Genomic DNA, 19,982 nt, shown 5'->3' on the forward strand with positions numbered 1-19,982 from the left:
TGCACAAGACGTTGTAGAAATTGCTGAGCAATTACCACTTCCTCTCTGCAATGCAGGATTGGTTGTTGTAGTAGAAACTCGGGAGAACTTGCAACAACACAGAGAGTTTAATTTAAACATTGAAAGAGTAAAGACTGCGTTACAATGGCTACTATTACATAACAACCTATATCAAGACGTCATACCAAACTTTGCTAGTATATTAGACAACGATATTTCACAGATATTTCAGGTTGCTGAATTTCATGATGATGATAGCAATGGCAACCAAGTGCAGACTGATAGGGCTCAGCAAATCACTGTACAGCAGATACAATCAAATCAACCCAGCAGGCTTGTACACATAAATAATGATGTATCTATTTTACGTGGTTCTTTTCACCAAGGTAATGACAGATTTAGCATAGACTCTCGTGGAAGGCAGTGTACTGGTATCGCAGCAACTGCTTCTGTCGCCTTTTCATTATCAGATGCAAATACATGGACGGTGAGTGATGTCGACTATATATTGATAGTTGGAGATACATACTATCATGAATGCATTTTAGCACGACAAAATCCCAATGCTGGAGAACAAAACGTTGAATATTTAGCGTTGAGAGAACTCCTGCCACGGTTGTTGTTTAATGGGCATTGGGTGAATGTTAATGTTCAGAATAATGTCTCGATTGATGGGCATATTGATAAAGATCAGAGCGAGGAAGGATTCCCAAATTTAAAAAATGCCTTGGCTTGTTTTTTTAGGGATCACCAATGTGGAATTCTTACAAGCAATTCAGTTTCTGTGGCTATTGCTTGCCAAAGCATATCGGGCAATACATATTATTGGTTATTTGATTCTCATGCTCGGGGGCCAAAGGGTTACAAAGCGTCATCCAGAGGGACTGCGTGTTGCATGCGCTTTGTCAACATAGATGAATTATTCGCAATCCTACGTCGCAATTTAAAGGTAAATAAAGGTGATGATCGTTTTTTCAACACATACTGCATTACACCGATTTCAATTTGCATCGACGAGAATCAAGCAGAGCAAGTAGTTGCTTCTCAAGCATCACACCACGAATCATTACATGATCCACCCTGTAATAATTTGGACGCACCTTCTGTGGTGGAATACGTCGTAACGCAAGAGTCATTTATTTTCGGATGCTCCCCTCAAGGCCCTGTCAATATATCCCCTGTAGATACGTTCCAAGATACACCTATATCTATTGGCACCGACAAGAGAGAAGCAGTGCAAGAGGTTGCTTCTCATTCATCACCCGTAGTGGAACACGATGTCATTCAAGAGTCACTTGTTTATACCTGTTCCTTTCAAGGTCCTATCCCTGTATCATCTGATGATACTACAACTACACATGAAAACCAGGTTATTCAACAATGCCCAGACACTTCCCAAGATATTGTGTTGCCTCCATATCCTATTCCGAGTGTGTCGAATAATTCCACAACCCCGATAACGCATCTACGATTACATACAACTAATTTAGAAAAACGAGTAATTTGTTCGACAAGTTTACTTTATTCTATTGACGAAGACGTACCGACTTTGGATACCATTGTTAACGCTAATAATGGACATAATTTAGATGATCCACTCCGAGTTGTTGATGTCCAAAGAAAAACTGCACCACCGCTTAACATTGAACGAGAAAAAAGGATGGAAGAACTTTGTTGGTATTTTCTTTACCCCGATGGTAGAAACGGTTTTGGTGAAGATAGAGATATCAGTATAACTGCTCTTGATTATTTCCAAGCTCGAATTATGAGCAACGATCCTCGATTCCAAAGAAACGACTATTTATTCTTTGCTCTGTCTGTGGTTGAATATTTTAGAGCTAAGGCAAGTGTTTCCGTTTCATGTAGAATGAAACAAGGTGAACATACACCTCAAGGTCTCGTCGATAATATGCACCTAACGATGAGAAATATCAGAGGCTCGGCTGCATACTGGAAAAGATGTTGCTCTGAGTTAATTGCTATGGTGCGGAGTCTTGGCCCTCCAACTTGGTTTGTAACATTTTCATGTAACGATCTGAACTGGCCAGACATGATCAAAGCATTACTCATAGCAGATGGACGCCCTGATGCAATGCCTGACGCTGTCGAAGACATTCCCTTTGATGAACGACTCGAACTTGTACAAAAATACCCAGTTGTTGTAGCGAGACAGTTCACACTTAGGGTAAACGCATTAATGAGATTTTTAAAAATGAATGCCGACTGTTTAGGAGGATCTATTACAGATTTTTGGCACAGAATAGAATTCCAGAACAGAGGGAGCCCCCATTTACATATGCTTTTGTGGTGTAATACTGTACCAGATTTTGATAGTCCTGAAGGGCTTAGAATAATCGATCAGGTCGTGTCATGCTCACTTAACGGTGATAATACTGAGCTGGTTAAAAGGTTGCAAATTCACAAACATTCCACAACATGCTATAAAGATAGAAATACTGGTGTGTGTCGTTTTGGATTTCCGAGGCCTACAAGTGATACAACGACCTGCTTAGAACCTGATGACGCCCTTCGTAATAATGGGCGTTTTTGTATACTGCAGAGAAATGCAGACGAAGTTATGGTTAACAACTATAACACAGTTCTTCTAAAAATTTGGGGAGCAAACATGGATATACAACCTTGTGGAAATGTAACAGCTGTTGCATATTATATTGCCAAATATGCAAGCAAATGTGAACCCAGTGATTGTGGCGATGTTGTGAGGGAAGCGGTTCAGAAAGCAAAACGGCAAAGTAATGATGTATGGAAGCAATTGTTTTCGGTTTCTATGGCGATCCTTGGACAACGCTTAGTTAGTGCACCAGAAGCGGCTTATCGTCTCTGCCACTTGCCTCTAAAGATGTGTTCTCGAAAAACAGTCTTCGTCAATAGCTGTCGTCCGGAACAACGTTACAGACTATTACGATTTGGTGAAGATGAAACATCGATTTTCAACAACATATTCGATCGCTACCAGCAACGACCAAACGAATTAGAAGAGGTAAGTTTGGCTGAATTTTCGGTTCGTTACGAAACTGTTTCGAGTACAGTGTGGACCGATGATGACGGTGACATTGAGCTAAGAGATCAGGAGAACGAACACCCACGTTACATAAAACTACTGGATCAGACCAGAATGAGAATCAGGAATCAGGCCGCAGTTTTGCGCACTCGGTACTATACCCTGAATAGTGACCGAGAAGGGTTTTTTTACAATCTGGTTGTGTGTCACATCCCTTTTCGCAATGAAAGTGAACTCATGGAAGAAGGCGAAACAGCTGAAGCTTGTTTCTTACGCCGACAATCAGAGTTAAGGCCTCTTTTACATAATTTATCCGTGGAGCAGTTTGCCCATGCTGAGCAAATTATACAACAAGCTCTTGTTCAAGCTGTAGCACTAAACACTGTGAACGATGACAGAAGCACCAACGACCCTAGAGAACATAATATAAACATATACGCCGAGGACCAGATCAATGTATATGCAGATCAAGATGATTTTATCGACAATAATGATTCCACTGCTATGCCCGATGAAGTTTTTGTAAATGGAATCAGAAGCCTCAATGTTCAACAAAAAGATTTATTGAAACAGGTGTCAGATTCCATTGATAAAGATATCAGGTTAGATGAAAATCAGCAGCCTTTGTTATTATTTATCACGGGTGGAGCTGGTAGCGGGAAATCATTTATATTAAAATTAATTGTTGAGCATATTAAACGCTGCTATGCTCCCACGGTGGACGTGCTGTTGAAACCAAATTTTGTTGAAGTGGCGTCTTTGACGGGTGTTGCAGCGCGCCAAATTTCTGGTCGAACGCTTCACTCGGTATTTTCACTTCCTATTGAAAAGACCACTACGATGACTTATCGTAAAATGAGTGGACAGCCATTGGAACGGGAAAGACGGAAGTGGCGTTACATAAAATGGTTAGTGATTGACGAAATATCGATGGTGTCGTATGAAAATTTGCGTATAATCCATTTACGCCTGCAGGAGTTCAAAAACAATCATTTATTGTTTGGAGGTGTAAATGTATTGTTATTTGGCGACATAATGCAGTTACCGCCAGTTAAAGGGCATTGGTGCTTCGATCAACCTTTGTGGTCAAACGCAGAAATACATTTATGGCAACAGTTCTCCTTCTGCGAACTCACCATCAACATGCGTCAAAGTAGCGACGAGGAATTCGTGGATTTATTAAATAATTTGCGATTCGGTGAGCTCACAATCTCACAATTGCAACTTTTGTGTGAAAGACGGCGAGTTGAACAGGTTGGTGATTTCGCGGATGGCGCTGCAGTTAGAATTTTTCCTACCATCAGATTGGTAGATGAATATAACTGTAAAATGACGGATCAATTATTACAGTCCAGTCGCGTTTACACCATGCACGCTGCCGATGAGTCTCGAGAGGCTGCAACGTACGGAAAACGGCCACCATGTAACGTAATTCCTGCTGACGTTAATAACTGTGGTGGTTTGTTGCACGTACTAAAACTGGGAAAAGGATCCAGGGTAATGTTAAGGCGCAACATATCAGTTACTGAGGGTCTCGTGAACGGTGCGATGGGAATCATTTGCAAGTTTAAGTGGCCGGCCCTTCGTCGCGATCAGTTAGAAGCAGGTGAGTTGCCTGATGCAGTTTACGTTAAATTTGACGATGAGACCATTGGCATCAAAGTGAAAGACAGTGAAGGCTTAGTGGCAATAGCTCCTTCAACAGCAACATTCCAAGCTAACAAGGGCTACGGGGATGTAGAAAGAAGAATGCTACCGTTAATCTTGAGTTGGGCTGTAACTGTTCATAAGCTTCAAGGTACCACCTTAAATAAAGCTGTAATTGACTTGGGAAAGAAAAACTTTGCCAAAGGCCAAGTGTATGTTGCCCTTAGCCGGGTGAAGACATTAGAAGGTATTGCACTTTGTGATTTAGAACCAAGAAAATTACTTACTAGACCACATGACGAAAAAGCACTACGAGAAATGGAAAGATTAAGACGATTAAAAGAAGTAATTTAAGGCCCGAGTTCACAATACCCTACCCTACCCTTCTTACCTTTTAAACCTTCCCTGGATTCCACGAACATTTCAATACCAAAATTAGCCAAATCGGTTCCACCGTTCTCGAGTTTTAAGCAGACTAACGATCATCAATTCATTTTTATTTAGGTATATATATATAACACGATTAAAGCTTTCAAAGCCGTTAATGCCGTATATATAACACATAATTATAGGTAATTCGACAGGCACCTAACCTAACCTAAGTAAATTGTCTTCAAATTTATAGTAGGTACTTAGGTAATAATTTTTTTCTATAAAATTAATCGTAAAGTAAAAGATAAGTCAAATCGTGTATCAACACATAATAATATTATGTTATAATTGATGCGAATGATATCAATAAGTCCTACTCCTAGTGTAGTGGTTAGTGACCCTGACTGCTATGCCTAATGTCCCGGGTTCGATCCCCGGCCGGGTATATATTTGTTTAAAGACAGATGTTTGATATTTGTACTCGGGTCTTCTTCTGCGATGAAAAATCAGCTCTCCGTTACCCATATTATAATTATCTGTCTAGTTTGGGGTCAGATGGCCGTGTGTGAGATGTCCCCACATATTATTATTATTGCTTTCAATCAGTAAAGTCCAAACAAAGTTGCTGCTTATCGTTGAGGGGTTCCCCCTGAATGCCTTTTGTTTCCATTATTAAATCAAATTGTTATGATAAAATATAATAACTATATTTAGGTTCTGTGCTCCCTCCCTAGATGGCACTGCGAGCGTTAATTCTACATCGCGGTATGGTTGTATTTCTGGATTGGCTCTTATTTCACAATACTGTTATAAACCGTGGTACGCGTCGCGGCATTAGGTTTTATTCAGCACATTACATTACATACCCAAATTAGTGTATGTTATTCCTGCTAGGCTAAGTAGGCTAGACCACTTAATATTAAATTTAAGTCTTACTACTAGGTATTCTATACGACATCTTTACGTCCGAACACGTTAACAAATTCTTCATCGCGGTATTAAGATTTTTTCTGCACTATATATAGGCAAATTAGTATTTGCTACCAGTTTCGTCAATTCATACTAGAAATTATTAAAGTTATGACTGTTGTTACTTCCGTAATTTTAATACCTGGTATATTTTTGAAGTTAATAGAATTGGTTTCAAGCTGCAATAAGTCCTACTAGCTAGTCTATACGAGTCATTTACGTCCAAACATGGTGTAGTTGCTGCTTACCGTTGAGGAGTTCTCTTGACTGGCTTCCGTTTCCATCATCAGATCAGCTCCAGGTCACCATCATATTTTTTTGTTATACGAACTATATTTAAGTTCTAAATTTCATTAGAATCGGTTAATTGGTGCTCAAATTGGAAATTCATACCCTGTTTTTACCCTTTTTCCCACCCTTAGGGTTGGAATAAAATTCTGAAAAAAAAATGGGACCACCCCTGAGATAAGCCCAGAATATCAAAAAAAGAATTATCAAAATCGGTCCGTAAACGACGAAGTAATCGTTGAACATACATAAAAAAAAAAAAAAAAAATACATACAGTCGAATTGAGAACCTCCTCCTTTTTTCGAAGTCGGTTAAAAACGGCCGTGCTATCATCAGCAAATAGATACATAGGACAATTTATAGCCGTAGGGAAATCGTTAATGTAAATTAAGAACAGTAATGGTCCTAGTACGCTTCCCTGTGGAACGCCACATTTAACCGTCCTTTGTTGTGATCGGTAATTAGTAATAACTTTATCTGTAAGATTAATTTTAGCTATTTCAGTTATTTGCTTCCTGTTCTGGAGGTAAGATTTTAGTAAGTCGAGAACATTACCTCTAACTCCGTATGAGTAAAGCTTTTTGGTCAGAATATCATGATCTACTAGGTCAAATGCTTTTGTTAAGTCCATGTATAAGGCAGTGACTAGTTGCCTTTTATCTAAACTTTTTGTTACTTGCAATAGGAAATTATAAATAGTAACATTTACATTTTTATTTTTTCGGAAGCCAGCTTGTGCCTCAGTAAACAATGTATATTTTTCAAAATACTTATATATGTTATTATAAATAACCTTTTCTAATATTTTTGAGAAAATAGGGATTAGCGCTACTGGCCTATAATATCCCATGTTTTCTCGGTCCTCTTTTTTAAACATCGGCTTTACAATGGATATTTTTAAGATATCGGGGAATATTCCATATATAATACATAGGTTCACTATATGGCTAACAACAGGACTTATGATATGAGCTACATTCTTTAATACTTTGGTACAGATATTGTCATAGCCAGTACTGTTCGTATTTTTTAAAGACATTGTCACTTTGAATATATCCTCAGGTGTCGTAAGGCCTAAGAACACAGATTTTTCTTGATTTGGGAGAGTGCTAGTTTTATCCTTACTAAATTGTTTATGAAGTGGTTGAACCTGATCAATAAAAAAGTTATTAAAAGCTTCAGCAATTTTTTGAGGATTTTGGATAATTTTATTTGCTACTTTGATTTGATTTATATATTCATTAGGATATTGCGCTTTACTGTTGTTTATGATTTTCCATGTTTCTTTAGATTTGTTATGGGACATTTTAATATTGTACTCATTTTGTGATCTTTGTGTTTGTTTAATTATAAGGTTTAGTCTTTTAGCATAGGTCTTAAATGGGTGCGTATTGCGACGTATAAAAACGAAATGTATAATTTCACATTAATAACGTTCACAACATATAATGAACGTTACGTATAACAACAAAATCTATATTTTCATAAGGTATAAGATTCAATTGGTATAACGTACATTTTATATAAAATCAAAATATATAATACTTACGAGGACTAATATCAATTCGTATAACATACATTACGTATATCGATTAAAATATATACTATCATTTAGTATAAAGTTCATAATCTGTGTTTAATTACCCAACACCGTCAAATCCCCTAGCACCAAAACCTAAAGATAGGTGCGACGACGAGCAAAGCGAGGAGGAGCGTGTTAGGTCCACATGTTCGTGGAAACCAAAGCGGAGCGCAGCGAAGCGGAGCGGAGCGTCTCCCCACACAGCGCCAATAATAATAATGTCAAAACCCCTAGCACCAAAACCTAAAGATAGGTGCGACGACGAGCAAAGCGAGGAGGAGCGTGTTAGGTGCACATGTTCGTCGAAACCAAAGCGGAGCGCAGCGAAGCGGAGCGGAGCGTCTCCCCACATAGCGCCAATAATAATAATAATGTCAAAACCCCTAGTACCAAAACCTAAAGATAGGTGCGACGACGAGCAAAGCGAGGAGGAGCGTGTTAGGTGCACATGTTCGTCGAAACCAAAGCGGAGCGCAGCGAAGCGGAGCGGAGCGTCTCCCCACATAGCGCCAATAATAATAATAATGTCAAAACCCCTAGTACCAAAACCTAAAGATAGGTGCGACGACGAGCAAAGCGAGGAGGAGCGTGTTAGGTGCACATGTTCGGCGAAACTAAAGCGGAGCGCAGCGAAGCGGAGCGGAGCGTTCCCCACACATAACGTCAATAATAATGAAAATACGATACGACAATCTTTTATACTTTTTGTGCATTATACATTATGATAATTATATCCGTTGTAGAATATATGTTATAAACGTTATGCATTTTAATCGTTATATCAATTGAAATTATACTTTTTGAACGTTATTCTTAACGAAATTATGTATTTAGTAAGTATGCCTTTCGTTTGTTATGCACAGTGACCGTTATACTTAATAAATTTATATCATATGGGCGTATACCTTGTGAATGTTATACCATTCGTTTTTATACCTCGTATTACTTACCCGTCTTAAATACTATTTTGTTAGCATCATTTTTATGTCTTCTATATTTCCAAAGCATTTCGCGTTTTCTTTTAGCACACATTTTTATGCCCTTTGTTATCCACTTAGGACGTTTTGTTGCTGATATTTTCACTCTCGTCAGAGGAAAACAGAGCTCATAAAATAATTTAAAAATACTGTGAAATGATTCAAACGCTGCGTTTGGCTCTTTTAGATTATAGGTCTCATCAAAGCTTAATTGAGAAATGTAGTATTGAAATTTTTCAAGATTTTCAACAGTATACTGTCTTCTTTCTATAAACCAGTGTTTTAAAGTACAAGTTTTTTTAACTGGGCATTTTACTAGTTGAGCGGTATGGTCTGACAATGCAAGTTCTAACACTTCAGCTTTGCAGCCTCGTATGTTGTGGGCAAAGTTATCTAGACACGTGCCACTTCTCAACCGGGTTGGTTCATTTATAATCAGTTTTAAATTGTGACTTGATAAAATGTGTTCAAAGTATATGCTCATTCTTGTTTTATTAAGGCGATCAATATTAAAGTCACCACATATAATTGTCTTATTCGGGATTTTGTAGGAAAGCGAAGTCAAAAGATTGTCTAGTGTATTTAAAAAAATGTCAAGAGTATTTAAGTCATATTTAGGTGGCCTATACAGGCATATTACATTGATATTATGTTCAGTAAGGTTGACTGCACAGCATTCAAATATATTCGGAATGTTGAATTTATACACTTCCATTATTTCTGTATATTTATGCAAGTTTGATACTAAAATACAAGATCCACCGTGACATTTTTCTCTTGAGAAACATGCACCTAATGTAAAGTTTGGTATATTTAATGATGTCAAGTTACAGTTAGTCATGTTGTGTTCAGTTACACATAGCAAATCTGTTTTTATATGATTGTCTAACAATTCGTCTACGTGAGCCGTAAGGATGTCTGACTTTGATATTAGACCATTTATATTTTGATGCAAAATATTAATGTGGTTATACACGAAAAAAGTCATATTTTTTGTTTTCAGTTTCAACAGTTCCTTGGTTTTCATTCTTGTTATTATGTACATTTGTTGTTCTATCGATGTTGTCGTTGCTCTCTATTATGAAGTATTTCTTTAGTGATTCAAGTTCTTCATAAAGCATTGTCAAAATATTTCTCATGCCCCTATTATTTAAAAATCCGTGTTGCCTAGAGAACATGTAGTGATCATAGGTTAAAGTAGCATTTGAGTCAAAGAAATATGCATAACCGTGACTCTCCACATCCGAGTAAAGGAGGTTATTAAATATTTCCACCCTCCAATTGTACATGGTCTGATGTTTTGCACAATTATATGTAGGAGTGCGTATAACAACATTTGTATGAGTGATATTTTGTAGCGTCGTTCTTATATATTTAATTAAGTCGTGATAGTTATTTGTTTTTTTGTAATCCTCCTCACCAATCATTAGGATACAGTAATCCTGGAGTGTGAAATCTGAGAGTTTCTCATTTAAATTGTTTAGTTGTTCTTTTATTCCAGCATTTGGTGTTAGATAGTGCATAATCTTATATTCAGATCCATTAAAAATGCTCTCGGCGATATCTAGCACCGCATTTCTCTTGTTACAACTCAGAATACATAGCTTGGAGTATTTTTTATGTTGTTTGGGAAATACTATACGGGGTTCCTGTACTTTACTTTCAGTAGTATTTATATTTTCTTTGTCTTGCTGTAGTATCAGATGAGTAGATTTTTCTAAATCATTACCGAATGATATCTCATTAGAACACTTATTGAAGTTAGGAGTAGTCTTCGGGTGAGACTTTTTTCCTTTTCCTTTATTCTTTTTTGGAGTAACACAATCATTCTTGAGGCTTTCCGTCACTCTTCTACAAATAGTGTTCTTTCTGTTTATTTCGTTCATTTCAATTTCCATTTCTTCTATTTCTAAATTAAGATTAGCAATCTCGTTATGGGCCACTTTCAGTTCATTTTTCAATTTTATTAATTCAGATCTGAGGTTTTTAATTTCCTCCTTTTCGTCATCAGAAAGTTCCGGCATACTGTTCATTGATGTATAGGTATTATTTTTTGAGTTATTACTTTCCTCATCTGTTTCATGTGATTCTGATTGATTAGAGCTCTTCCAATTGACCAAAAACTTGATAAAAGCTCTGGTCGACTTCACTTTTATTCTGTCACGACTAACTGACGTTGTAAGGCATTATAGCCGTTGATGATACACGTACCAAAAACGATAAGCTTATCTAGCTAGTTTATACATTGCTAGTCTATCTTTACCTAGAATTTAACTGGGTTAGTACTAGAACTAGTGGCAAAAGTATTATCTGCTATTATGTATGTGTGGAGTGCACAGTTCGGTTGCACAATTTCCTGTGGGTGACGTTTGCCAGATTCCCGCGACCCGCTTTCCACTAACGCATTCTTGTGTTGGCGCGTAAACACACACACAAATTGGAATACCTATTGCGTGACACGGTAAGAGGTTTTCATCATTTGATTAGTCAAAACTTTTTAAGGCGAAGCGAAGCTCACGGGAACAGCTAGTAAAACATAAAACGTAAAACGAAAATCGGATCAGTCGTTTGGGAGGTACGCTACTACAGAGACACGTTCAACTTATTACACCCCTCTTTTCCGGGAGGTACTGATTGTCTATCAACTATGGGAAATAAAAGTATAAAATTCGATGAGCAACACCAGTTTACGCTAAAACACTGGAATACGACATACTGTTGGCTTCTGCTATTTTAGTCTAATGATGCCGGGACATTGACGACCATTCTTTAACTTGTCCTATTTGTTCCTGACTAGGGGCCACTTGCACCAACATATTAAATCTAGATTTAGTGTTAAATCTCGATTTAGTGTAAAATTTTATATGGACTGACGTTTCTTAAATCGAGATTTGACACTAAATCTAGATTTAATATGTTTCTGCAAGTGGCCCTAGATGTAAATGGAACGATTGGGAAATATGATGCGACTTAAGTAAGTATGTATAAATACATACCAGCTAATTGGCTGACGATTACCCAACACAATCTTAGATACATTACATACCTACATTATTATAGTCAAGTCGAGTCGGTAGTAAACGATTTTTTGCAACACTAGCGCTACGGCGGGCGATGGAACTACTCACCGAATATATCTTTTTTTTAAATTTAATTATAGCTACGTAAGTATAATGGGGGGCTTGTCGCTCACGTCCGTAGGTACAAACCCTAGTTACCCTACACGTGCCCCCTGGGTGGTGCTAACGAGTGACAACGCCGAATGTCGGGCGGCGGTAAATCGACCCGACCTCCTCTCCTAGCAGAGGCGGCGATCTCCCGCCGTAAAAAAGGAGAATCACCAACACGCCTGCCAAGCGCGGTGATTATGGCAAATACACCTCCTAATGATGGAAAAAACAAAGCCCCGGCCCCCAGTCCCCGGCAGCCCCGCTATCCCGGACTCCGGTAGCGGTCACGGTAACGGCGGGGCAGGGGGTGCGAAGAATCTCCGGCAGAGAGTCGGCTACCAGCCCAACCGACCCTTGCACCTGGCAACATATAACGCACGGACACTGAGGGAAGACGTGAAGATAGAGGAGCTGGAAGAGGAAATCAGCAAGTTAAAATGGGACATTATAGGGTTATCCGAAGTCCGACGAGAGGGAGAGGATACGGAAATTCTCCAGTCCGGAAACTTGCTGTACCACCGGGAGGGCGACCAACTGTCCCAAGGGGGTGTCGGGTTCATCGTCAACAAGTCCCTCGTCAACAACATCGTTGAAATCGGAAGTGTGTCGACACGGGTTGCGTACCTCATCCTGAGAATATCTAAACGATACTCAATGAAGGTCATACAGGTTTACGCACCCACATCTAAGCACACCGATGATGAGGTCGAACTTGCGTATGAAGACGTATCGTCTGCCCTGCGTAAGTTCACTACTCATTTCACGGTGGTGATGGGAGACTTTAACGCGAAACTCGGAAAACAAGAAGGCGGCGAGACGAAAGTGGGGTCACATGGATTTGGAGTCAGGAACCATCGTGGGCAAATGCTGGCTGACTTCTTGGAGAAGGAGGGCCTCTATATGATGAACTCCTTCTACAAGAAGAAGCCACAAAGGAAGTGGACGTGGATTAGCCCCGATGGGAAGACTAAAAACGAGATCGACTTCATATTGACGGATAAGAAGCACATATTCAATGATGTCTCAGTGATCAGTAGGGTTAAGACCGGCAGCGATCACCGACTCGTAAGAGGCACTTTGAATATAAACTGCAAAATAGAACGCTCCCGTCTAATGAAGTCCACGCTCCGTCCTACTCCTGCTCAAATCCAGGATCCCGAAAGCTTTCAGTCTGAGCTTTGCGACCGCCTGATATGTTTAGAGAATTGCGTTACAGTTGACGATTTAAATAATAGGTTTGTGGAAACTGTCCGAGAGGTAGGATCGAAATATTTTTCGTCCCGAACCAACCGAGGACCTCAAAAACTCTCAGATGGGACTCTGAGTCTCATAAGAGAACGGAGAGAAATGAGGTTGCAGTCTTCAGTTGATATGGTCGAATACAGACGTCTAAACAGACAGATCGCCAAAGCAAGACGTTGCGATATGAGACGCTACAATTGCAAGCGCTTTCAAGACGCAATAGAGCAAAACAAGGGCTCCAAAGTCTTTGCTAGAGATCGATCTGTTCGGCAGACTCTGTTGACCCAACTGAAGACCGACACTGGCAACACCGTTTCATCAGTGCCCGAAATTCTGGGAGAAATTGAGAGATTCTACGGACAGTTATACACCACAACACAAAACCCTATTACCAGCGGTGCTCACGACAGCCGAGCGCCACTCACCCGACACTATACCGAAGATATTCCGGACGTCAGTCTAGACGAGATTAGTATAGCTCTCAAACAGCTAAAAAACAACAAAGCTCCGGGAGATGATGGAATAACGACAGAACTTCTGAAAGCCGGCGGTAGACCGATTTTAATAGCACTTCGGAGGCTGTTTAATTCCGTCATACTCGAAGGCACAAGCCCGGAGGCATGGAGCAGAAGTGTAGTGACTTTGTTCTTCAAGAAAGGCAACAAAGCCCTATTGAAGAATTATAGACCCATTGCACTTCTGAGCCATGTGTACAAGCTGTTTTCGAGAGTTATTACGAATCGTCTCGAGCAAAGACTCGACGACTTCCAGCCACCCGAACAAGCCGGGTTCCGAAAAGGCTATAGTACCATAGATCACATACACACGCTTCGGCAGGTTATACAGAAGACCGAGGAGTATAATCTACCTTTATGTCTAGCGTTTGTGGACTATGAGAAAGCCTTTGATTCTATTGAGCTCTGGGCGATGCTTCAATCCCTTCAGCGGTGCCATATAGACTATCGCTATATCGAGGTGTTGAGATGTATGTACAATGCTGCCACAATGTCAGTTCGATTACACGAACATAGCACAAAACCGATCCAGTTGCAAAGGGGCGTGAGACAGGGAGATGTTATTTCTCCGAAACTGTTCACCTGTGCACTGGAAGATGTTTTTAAGCTTGTAGAGTGGAAAAGACTGGGCATTAACGTCAATGGCGAATATATCTCTCATCTACGATTTGCTGATGACATAGTTATTATGGCGGAAACGCTGGAGGAGTTAGGCGAAATGCTCACAGACCTCAATGATGCCTCTAAACAAGTTGGGCTGAAAATGAACATGGACAAGACAAAGGTCATGTCGAACGAACATGTTTCATCATCGCCCGTAACTGTAGGAGGTGTCACCATCGAAGTTGTTGATCAGTATCCCTACCTAGGACAAGTGATCCGATTAGGTAAATCCAACTTCGATAAAGAGGTAGCTCGTAGAATCCAACTCGGATGGGCAGCGTTCGGGAAATTACGACACATCTTCACTGAAAACATACCTCAGTGTCTGAAAACAAAAGTTTTCAATCAGTGCGTGTTGCCAGTGATGACTTACGGAGCCGAGACGTGGTGCTTCACCAAAGGGCTTATCCACAAGCTCAGAGTTGCTCAGCGTGCTATGGAAAGGGCTATGTTAGGCGTGTCCCTGCGAGATAGGATTCGTAATGAAGAAATCCGCAGGAGAACTAAAGTTACCGACATAGCCAAAAGGATTAGCACGCTGAAGTGGCAATGGGCTGGCCACGTAGCCCGCAGAGCCGACGACCGCTGGAGTAGAAAGGTTCTGGAGTGGAGACCCCGTGTCGGCAAACGGCGTGTCGGTCGCCCCCCAACCCGTTGGTCTGATGATCTGCGGAAGGTAGCGGGAAGCCGCTGGATGCAGATGGCGGGTGACCGTTTGGGGTGGCGATCGTTAGGAGAGGCCTATGTCCAACAGTGGACTACGGAAGGCTGAGAGAGAGAGAGAGAGAGAGAGAAGTATAATATCGTTTTACTACTCGCATGAAGAAAATTTCATATCTGCCCCCATGGTGTCATAATATTTTTGTATTCACATTATAATTTAACTGAATTTTCAGCCTTCACCATTTTCGATGCACCATTAAAATCGTTACTCACGTAGTCACATACCTAGGTATAGCAGCTATAGGCACTAGGCACAAGAAGGCATTAGTCATAACGACGGCATGTGCGCTAGATTATGATAGATCGCCGCGAACGACCTAGCTCTAGCCACCCAGTCTGGATGTCCTAGGCAGCTAGGTATAGATCCCATTCATTCATGCTTAGGTAGGTATAGGTAATTGAGGGTGTTTTGCTATTTTCAGACGAATAAAGAGGGGTTATAAGAGCAGTGTATGTGCGTGTGTGTATTTGTCTGTGACTGTTTGCAAGGTAAGTAATTTTATGGGGAGCATTCATAGAATGGCCATAGGATAGGTATTTGAACGCTGTAGAGGGTTTTTTTAACTTCAGCTTCCAATATACACGCACACAAGTCAATATTGTGATAATAGAGAACTGCTATTAATATTCATTTATTTTTAGTACTTTAACACGTATACCTATATACGTACCTATGTTATAGCAGAGACTGATTATCATAATATGGTATAATAACACTGAAGCACCTGAAGTCACCCTATGCGCACTGTACGCTGACTCACCCTACCCTGGAGGTGGACAGATTAGCGTCGCTAGATTTGTACAAACATGAGATTATGGTATCGCCCGCTGTTTGGACAACCGCCGCGCAAATAGACTCCGATCCGGATAGAGATTCGGCTCTGTGTTGTCATGTTACGGCTAATGCTGGAAATCCATAAACTATAACAATGACTTTATGATTCTAGGTTGAGAGTGAAGGATGTAAAAGTTTTCGTGAAGCGAAGCTTTTGTTTAACAAGGAATTTTAAGCCCAATCGAGAGGATAAAAAAAATAGTTGGAAGAAATATTTTCCCCGAACGGCAATCGAGCCCGAGACCTCCTAGACTTCCTAGAGTTATAAAAAGTTCTCTGCGGTAAAATAATTACTACATAAGTCCGCGGGGAAGCACTGGATGCGGGCCACCTCCGATCGGACAAGGTGGAAATCATTGGGGGAGGCCTATGTTCAGCAGTGGACGTCCTATGGCTGAGATTATGACTACAATTATGATCTAAAACAGCATAAATAATTATAAGGATTAGTGACATGATTTAGAACGTAACCCACAAATCTCGCACACTTTGCATAATCAATCGCGCCTCCGAAAGATATCTACGTTTATTTTCAGTCAGCAAAACCAACTGAGCAACTGGCGACGCAATCTGAAGCTTCGTTATTTCGAAATGATATCGCCGAGTGTATTCATATTAATATTAAACATGTAACACAAACATGTGACATTATTTACCCACCATTTGCGGATCAAATAGAGATGGTCGAACAAAAGTGCCGCCTAGTCTGAGTGTTTATGTACATTATGTATGTTTGTTGTGTGTATGGAGAGCTAGTGGCACTCTTTGCTTCCGTTAATTTCATTTGAAAGTGTTCAGCTATGTAAATAAAGAACCTGACAAGAAAGTAGAGTGACTCCATGACACCTAACTAACGTTAAAAACCCCGAAATTCAACACAAAAAGTTGCATAACTTTAGCTGAACTGACTTCCATGAAAGATGGCTAAGAACATTACCTATGACGCTTAAAACAAAATGAAAATTGGTTCAGCTGTTTGGAAGCTACAATACCACAGACACATACACAGACGCAGTCGTATATTTTAGTTTTTCGGTCACAAGTAAATAATGAAAGGAACATCTCTGTCTCCTACACTATTCCACCTCTCAGAATATTGGCACACGTTCAAAATAATTACACGAGAAGACTCGTAACCGGCTCTTTCAATTGTTTTGTTTACCGAGTGGATTAGTTGTAGCCCTTCTTAAGATTACCCGAGACCCCTTTTTATTCAGTATTTTTGTTGTAAGTGAATGAAAGTGCAAGGTAATTTTTATAATGTAGGTATCCTAACTAATATTATAAATGCGAAAGTAACTGTGTCTGTCTGTCTGTCTGTCTGTCTGTTACTCTTTCACTCCAAAACTGAACGGATTTGAATAAAATTTGGTATACATATGGTCTAGACCCTGAGAAAGAACAAAGGCTACTTTTTATCCCGGAATTCCCACGGGAAAACTTTTTAAGGCGAAGCGAAGCTCGCAGGAACAGCTAGTTTTTAATAAAGGAAAATCGTAGCATATGGTTATAACAACTTGAAACAATGTTCCATATCGTTTATCGTTTTTTAGGGTTCCGTAGCCAAAATGGCAAAAACGGAACCCTTATAGTTTCGTCATGTCCGTCTGTCCGTCTGTCCGTCTGTCCGTCTGTCCGTCTGTCACAGCCGATTTACTCGGAAACTATAAGTACTACAGTGATGAAATTTGATGGGAATATGTGTTGTATGAACCGCTACAAAAATATGACACTAAATAGTAAAAAAAAGAATTGGGGGTGGGGCCCCCCATACATGTAACTGAGGGATGAAATTTTTTTTTTCGATGTACATACCCGTGTGGGGTATCAATGGAAAGGTCTTTTAAAATGATATAAAGTTTTCTAAAAAACATTTTTCTTAAAGTGAACGGTTTTTGAGATATCAGCTCTCAAAGTCGTAAAAAGTATGTCCCCCCCCCTCTATTTTTATAACGACGGGGTATAAAATTCTAAAAAAAATAGAGGTGATGCATGCTAATTAACTCTTTCAACGATTTTTGGTTTGATCAAAGTATCTCTTATAGTTTTTGAGATAGGTTGATTTAACTGTAATTTTGGTTAAGTTATTGTGCTTACACTATATTTGCTGCTACGGAACCCTTTGTGCGCGAGCCCGACTCGCACTTGGCCGGTTTTTTTTAATTCGCCGTAATGTTCGATTTTAGGAATATACAGAAAACCTTGTAAACCATTTCATGCTTTACAAAAATTTCTTCAAGTACCCTAACGTATGGATACTAGACAGGATATTGAAAACTATCATAAATAAATCAACTTTTGTTTGTAAATAAATTATACCGAAGCCATTGAGAGAGAGACTAAGCTTAATTAATCCAGTTTCGGACCGACGTGTCCGGGACACTTGGATTTATGGACATAATTTAGTGCAAGCAAGGAAAAACGGAATAAAAGTATAACCGTGAACCGCGGCAAAGAATTAGGGGCCGACGGGACATGCCCCGATTAGAAATTTCGACTAAGTCACGGGAAAAGGAGAAAAAAAAATTAAGAAGCAAAGATAAGACAATCTGATAGCACAGAATTTGTGCTAAAGGTACACAGTTAAGGCAAAAAAGTGAGTGTTATTTTAAAACTTAGACAAAGTGCAGATCTGGTTTAACTCGGCGCTTTAGACTATTAATTTGTATAAAATCTCTGATGACTATAACCGGGTTTATTATAAGAGGACTTATGTTTTTTGCCACAAGATATTTCCAAGTGTATTAGGTATTATACTAAGTATTCGTGTTAGTTTGTGTGTGAAAAAGGACTTGAAGAGAAGCCTTTTAACAGTGCATTAGGAAAATATACATACTATAGCAGAATTAAATACCTACTATATAAAAAAGTTATTATTATATAATAAATATTTAAATATTATGAAATTGCGACTGGGCTATTCTATTAACAATATGATAAGCAGCGCTATGGACCTACCTATATAAGTTACTAACTAAAAAAGTAACTCATCTCTAAAGAAACAATCCTGAAGATATCAAAACAGTGACATAATTTCTGTACAAAACGTCTCATTTCACATTGCTCGTATTTTTTAGACCGTAAGAGTGAAATTAGATTCGTAACAATATTTACGGTAACATCCACTGTACCAACTTAAAAGACTCAATTAGTATGACGTTCATTGCGGCAACCTAAAGAAAAAAAAACTGCAAATGGGCACATACGTTACAGTCCTGCTTCATATTAATCAAATTCATCTGATGCATACCAACCAATGATTCACTACCATAGTTAAGTAAATTTATGTAGCTTTTATGCTATGGACTTACGGTTGTTTTTAGCACGATACGAGGACTTCAGTAATTTGGCAAGGAAACACACTTTATTAAGGACATAATTCATGGCAGTCAACTGTCGTTATATGTTTAATTTAACTTTAGAATAAGACAAAGGAAAGTTGGACTGATTCATATGGAAAATAATTATATTCCGAACCCGGTAAGAGTTTCTCGTTATTTATTGCTGGTGTGTGCGTTGAATTTATATACAATCTAGCTTGTTTGCATTCATTTCCTTTTCATTTTAGAGTTATTTCAGGAATTAAGTACGGTTTATATTTAGTTAAGTCAGTAGGTAAGTATACATATAAGTAAAAAGATTTCAATTATAGGCATTGCTTCTAAATCTCCACTAGTAGGCACTTATTTAAGTTTTAACTAGGTATATACTTAATGAAATAATTTTAAAAATACTAACCTATATCACTACGATGGCAACTGTTATAAAAATTATCGCACAAACTTGAAACTCACTAAAAAGAGTCCTAAATACTAATCACAACCGGACACTACGTATATTACATGAAAACGCGAACTGACAACAGCACGGATGTTCAAACTGTCAAAATCGAATGTTCGTACGTCGCGGAACTTTTGAAAATCGAACGCGAGGTTCGAATGCAAGTTTTCTCGAAGGTTCCAGCGCGCCCGCCCCA

General features: G+C 39.3%; 1 protein-coding gene across 1 annotated transcript in view; it reads right to left on the reverse strand.

Annotated features, from left to right (window-relative positions):
* Positions 1-19,982, reverse strand: part of LOC105385660 (teneurin-m) — a 392,514-nt gene extending 372,532 nt beyond the window's left edge. The window contains exon 1 of the mRNA XM_048625228.1: positions 19,745-19,982. The gene's annotated coding sequence lies outside the window, so the exon portion shown is untranslated. The remainder of the gene's footprint in view (positions 1-19,744) is intronic.

Source organism: Plutella xylostella, chromosome 13 (assembly GCF_932276165.1).
Source record: "Plutella xylostella chromosome 13, ilPluXylo3.1, whole genome shotgun sequence".
In the NCBI taxonomy this organism is placed as follows: domain Eukaryota; kingdom Metazoa; phylum Arthropoda; class Insecta; order Lepidoptera; family Plutellidae; genus Plutella; species Plutella xylostella.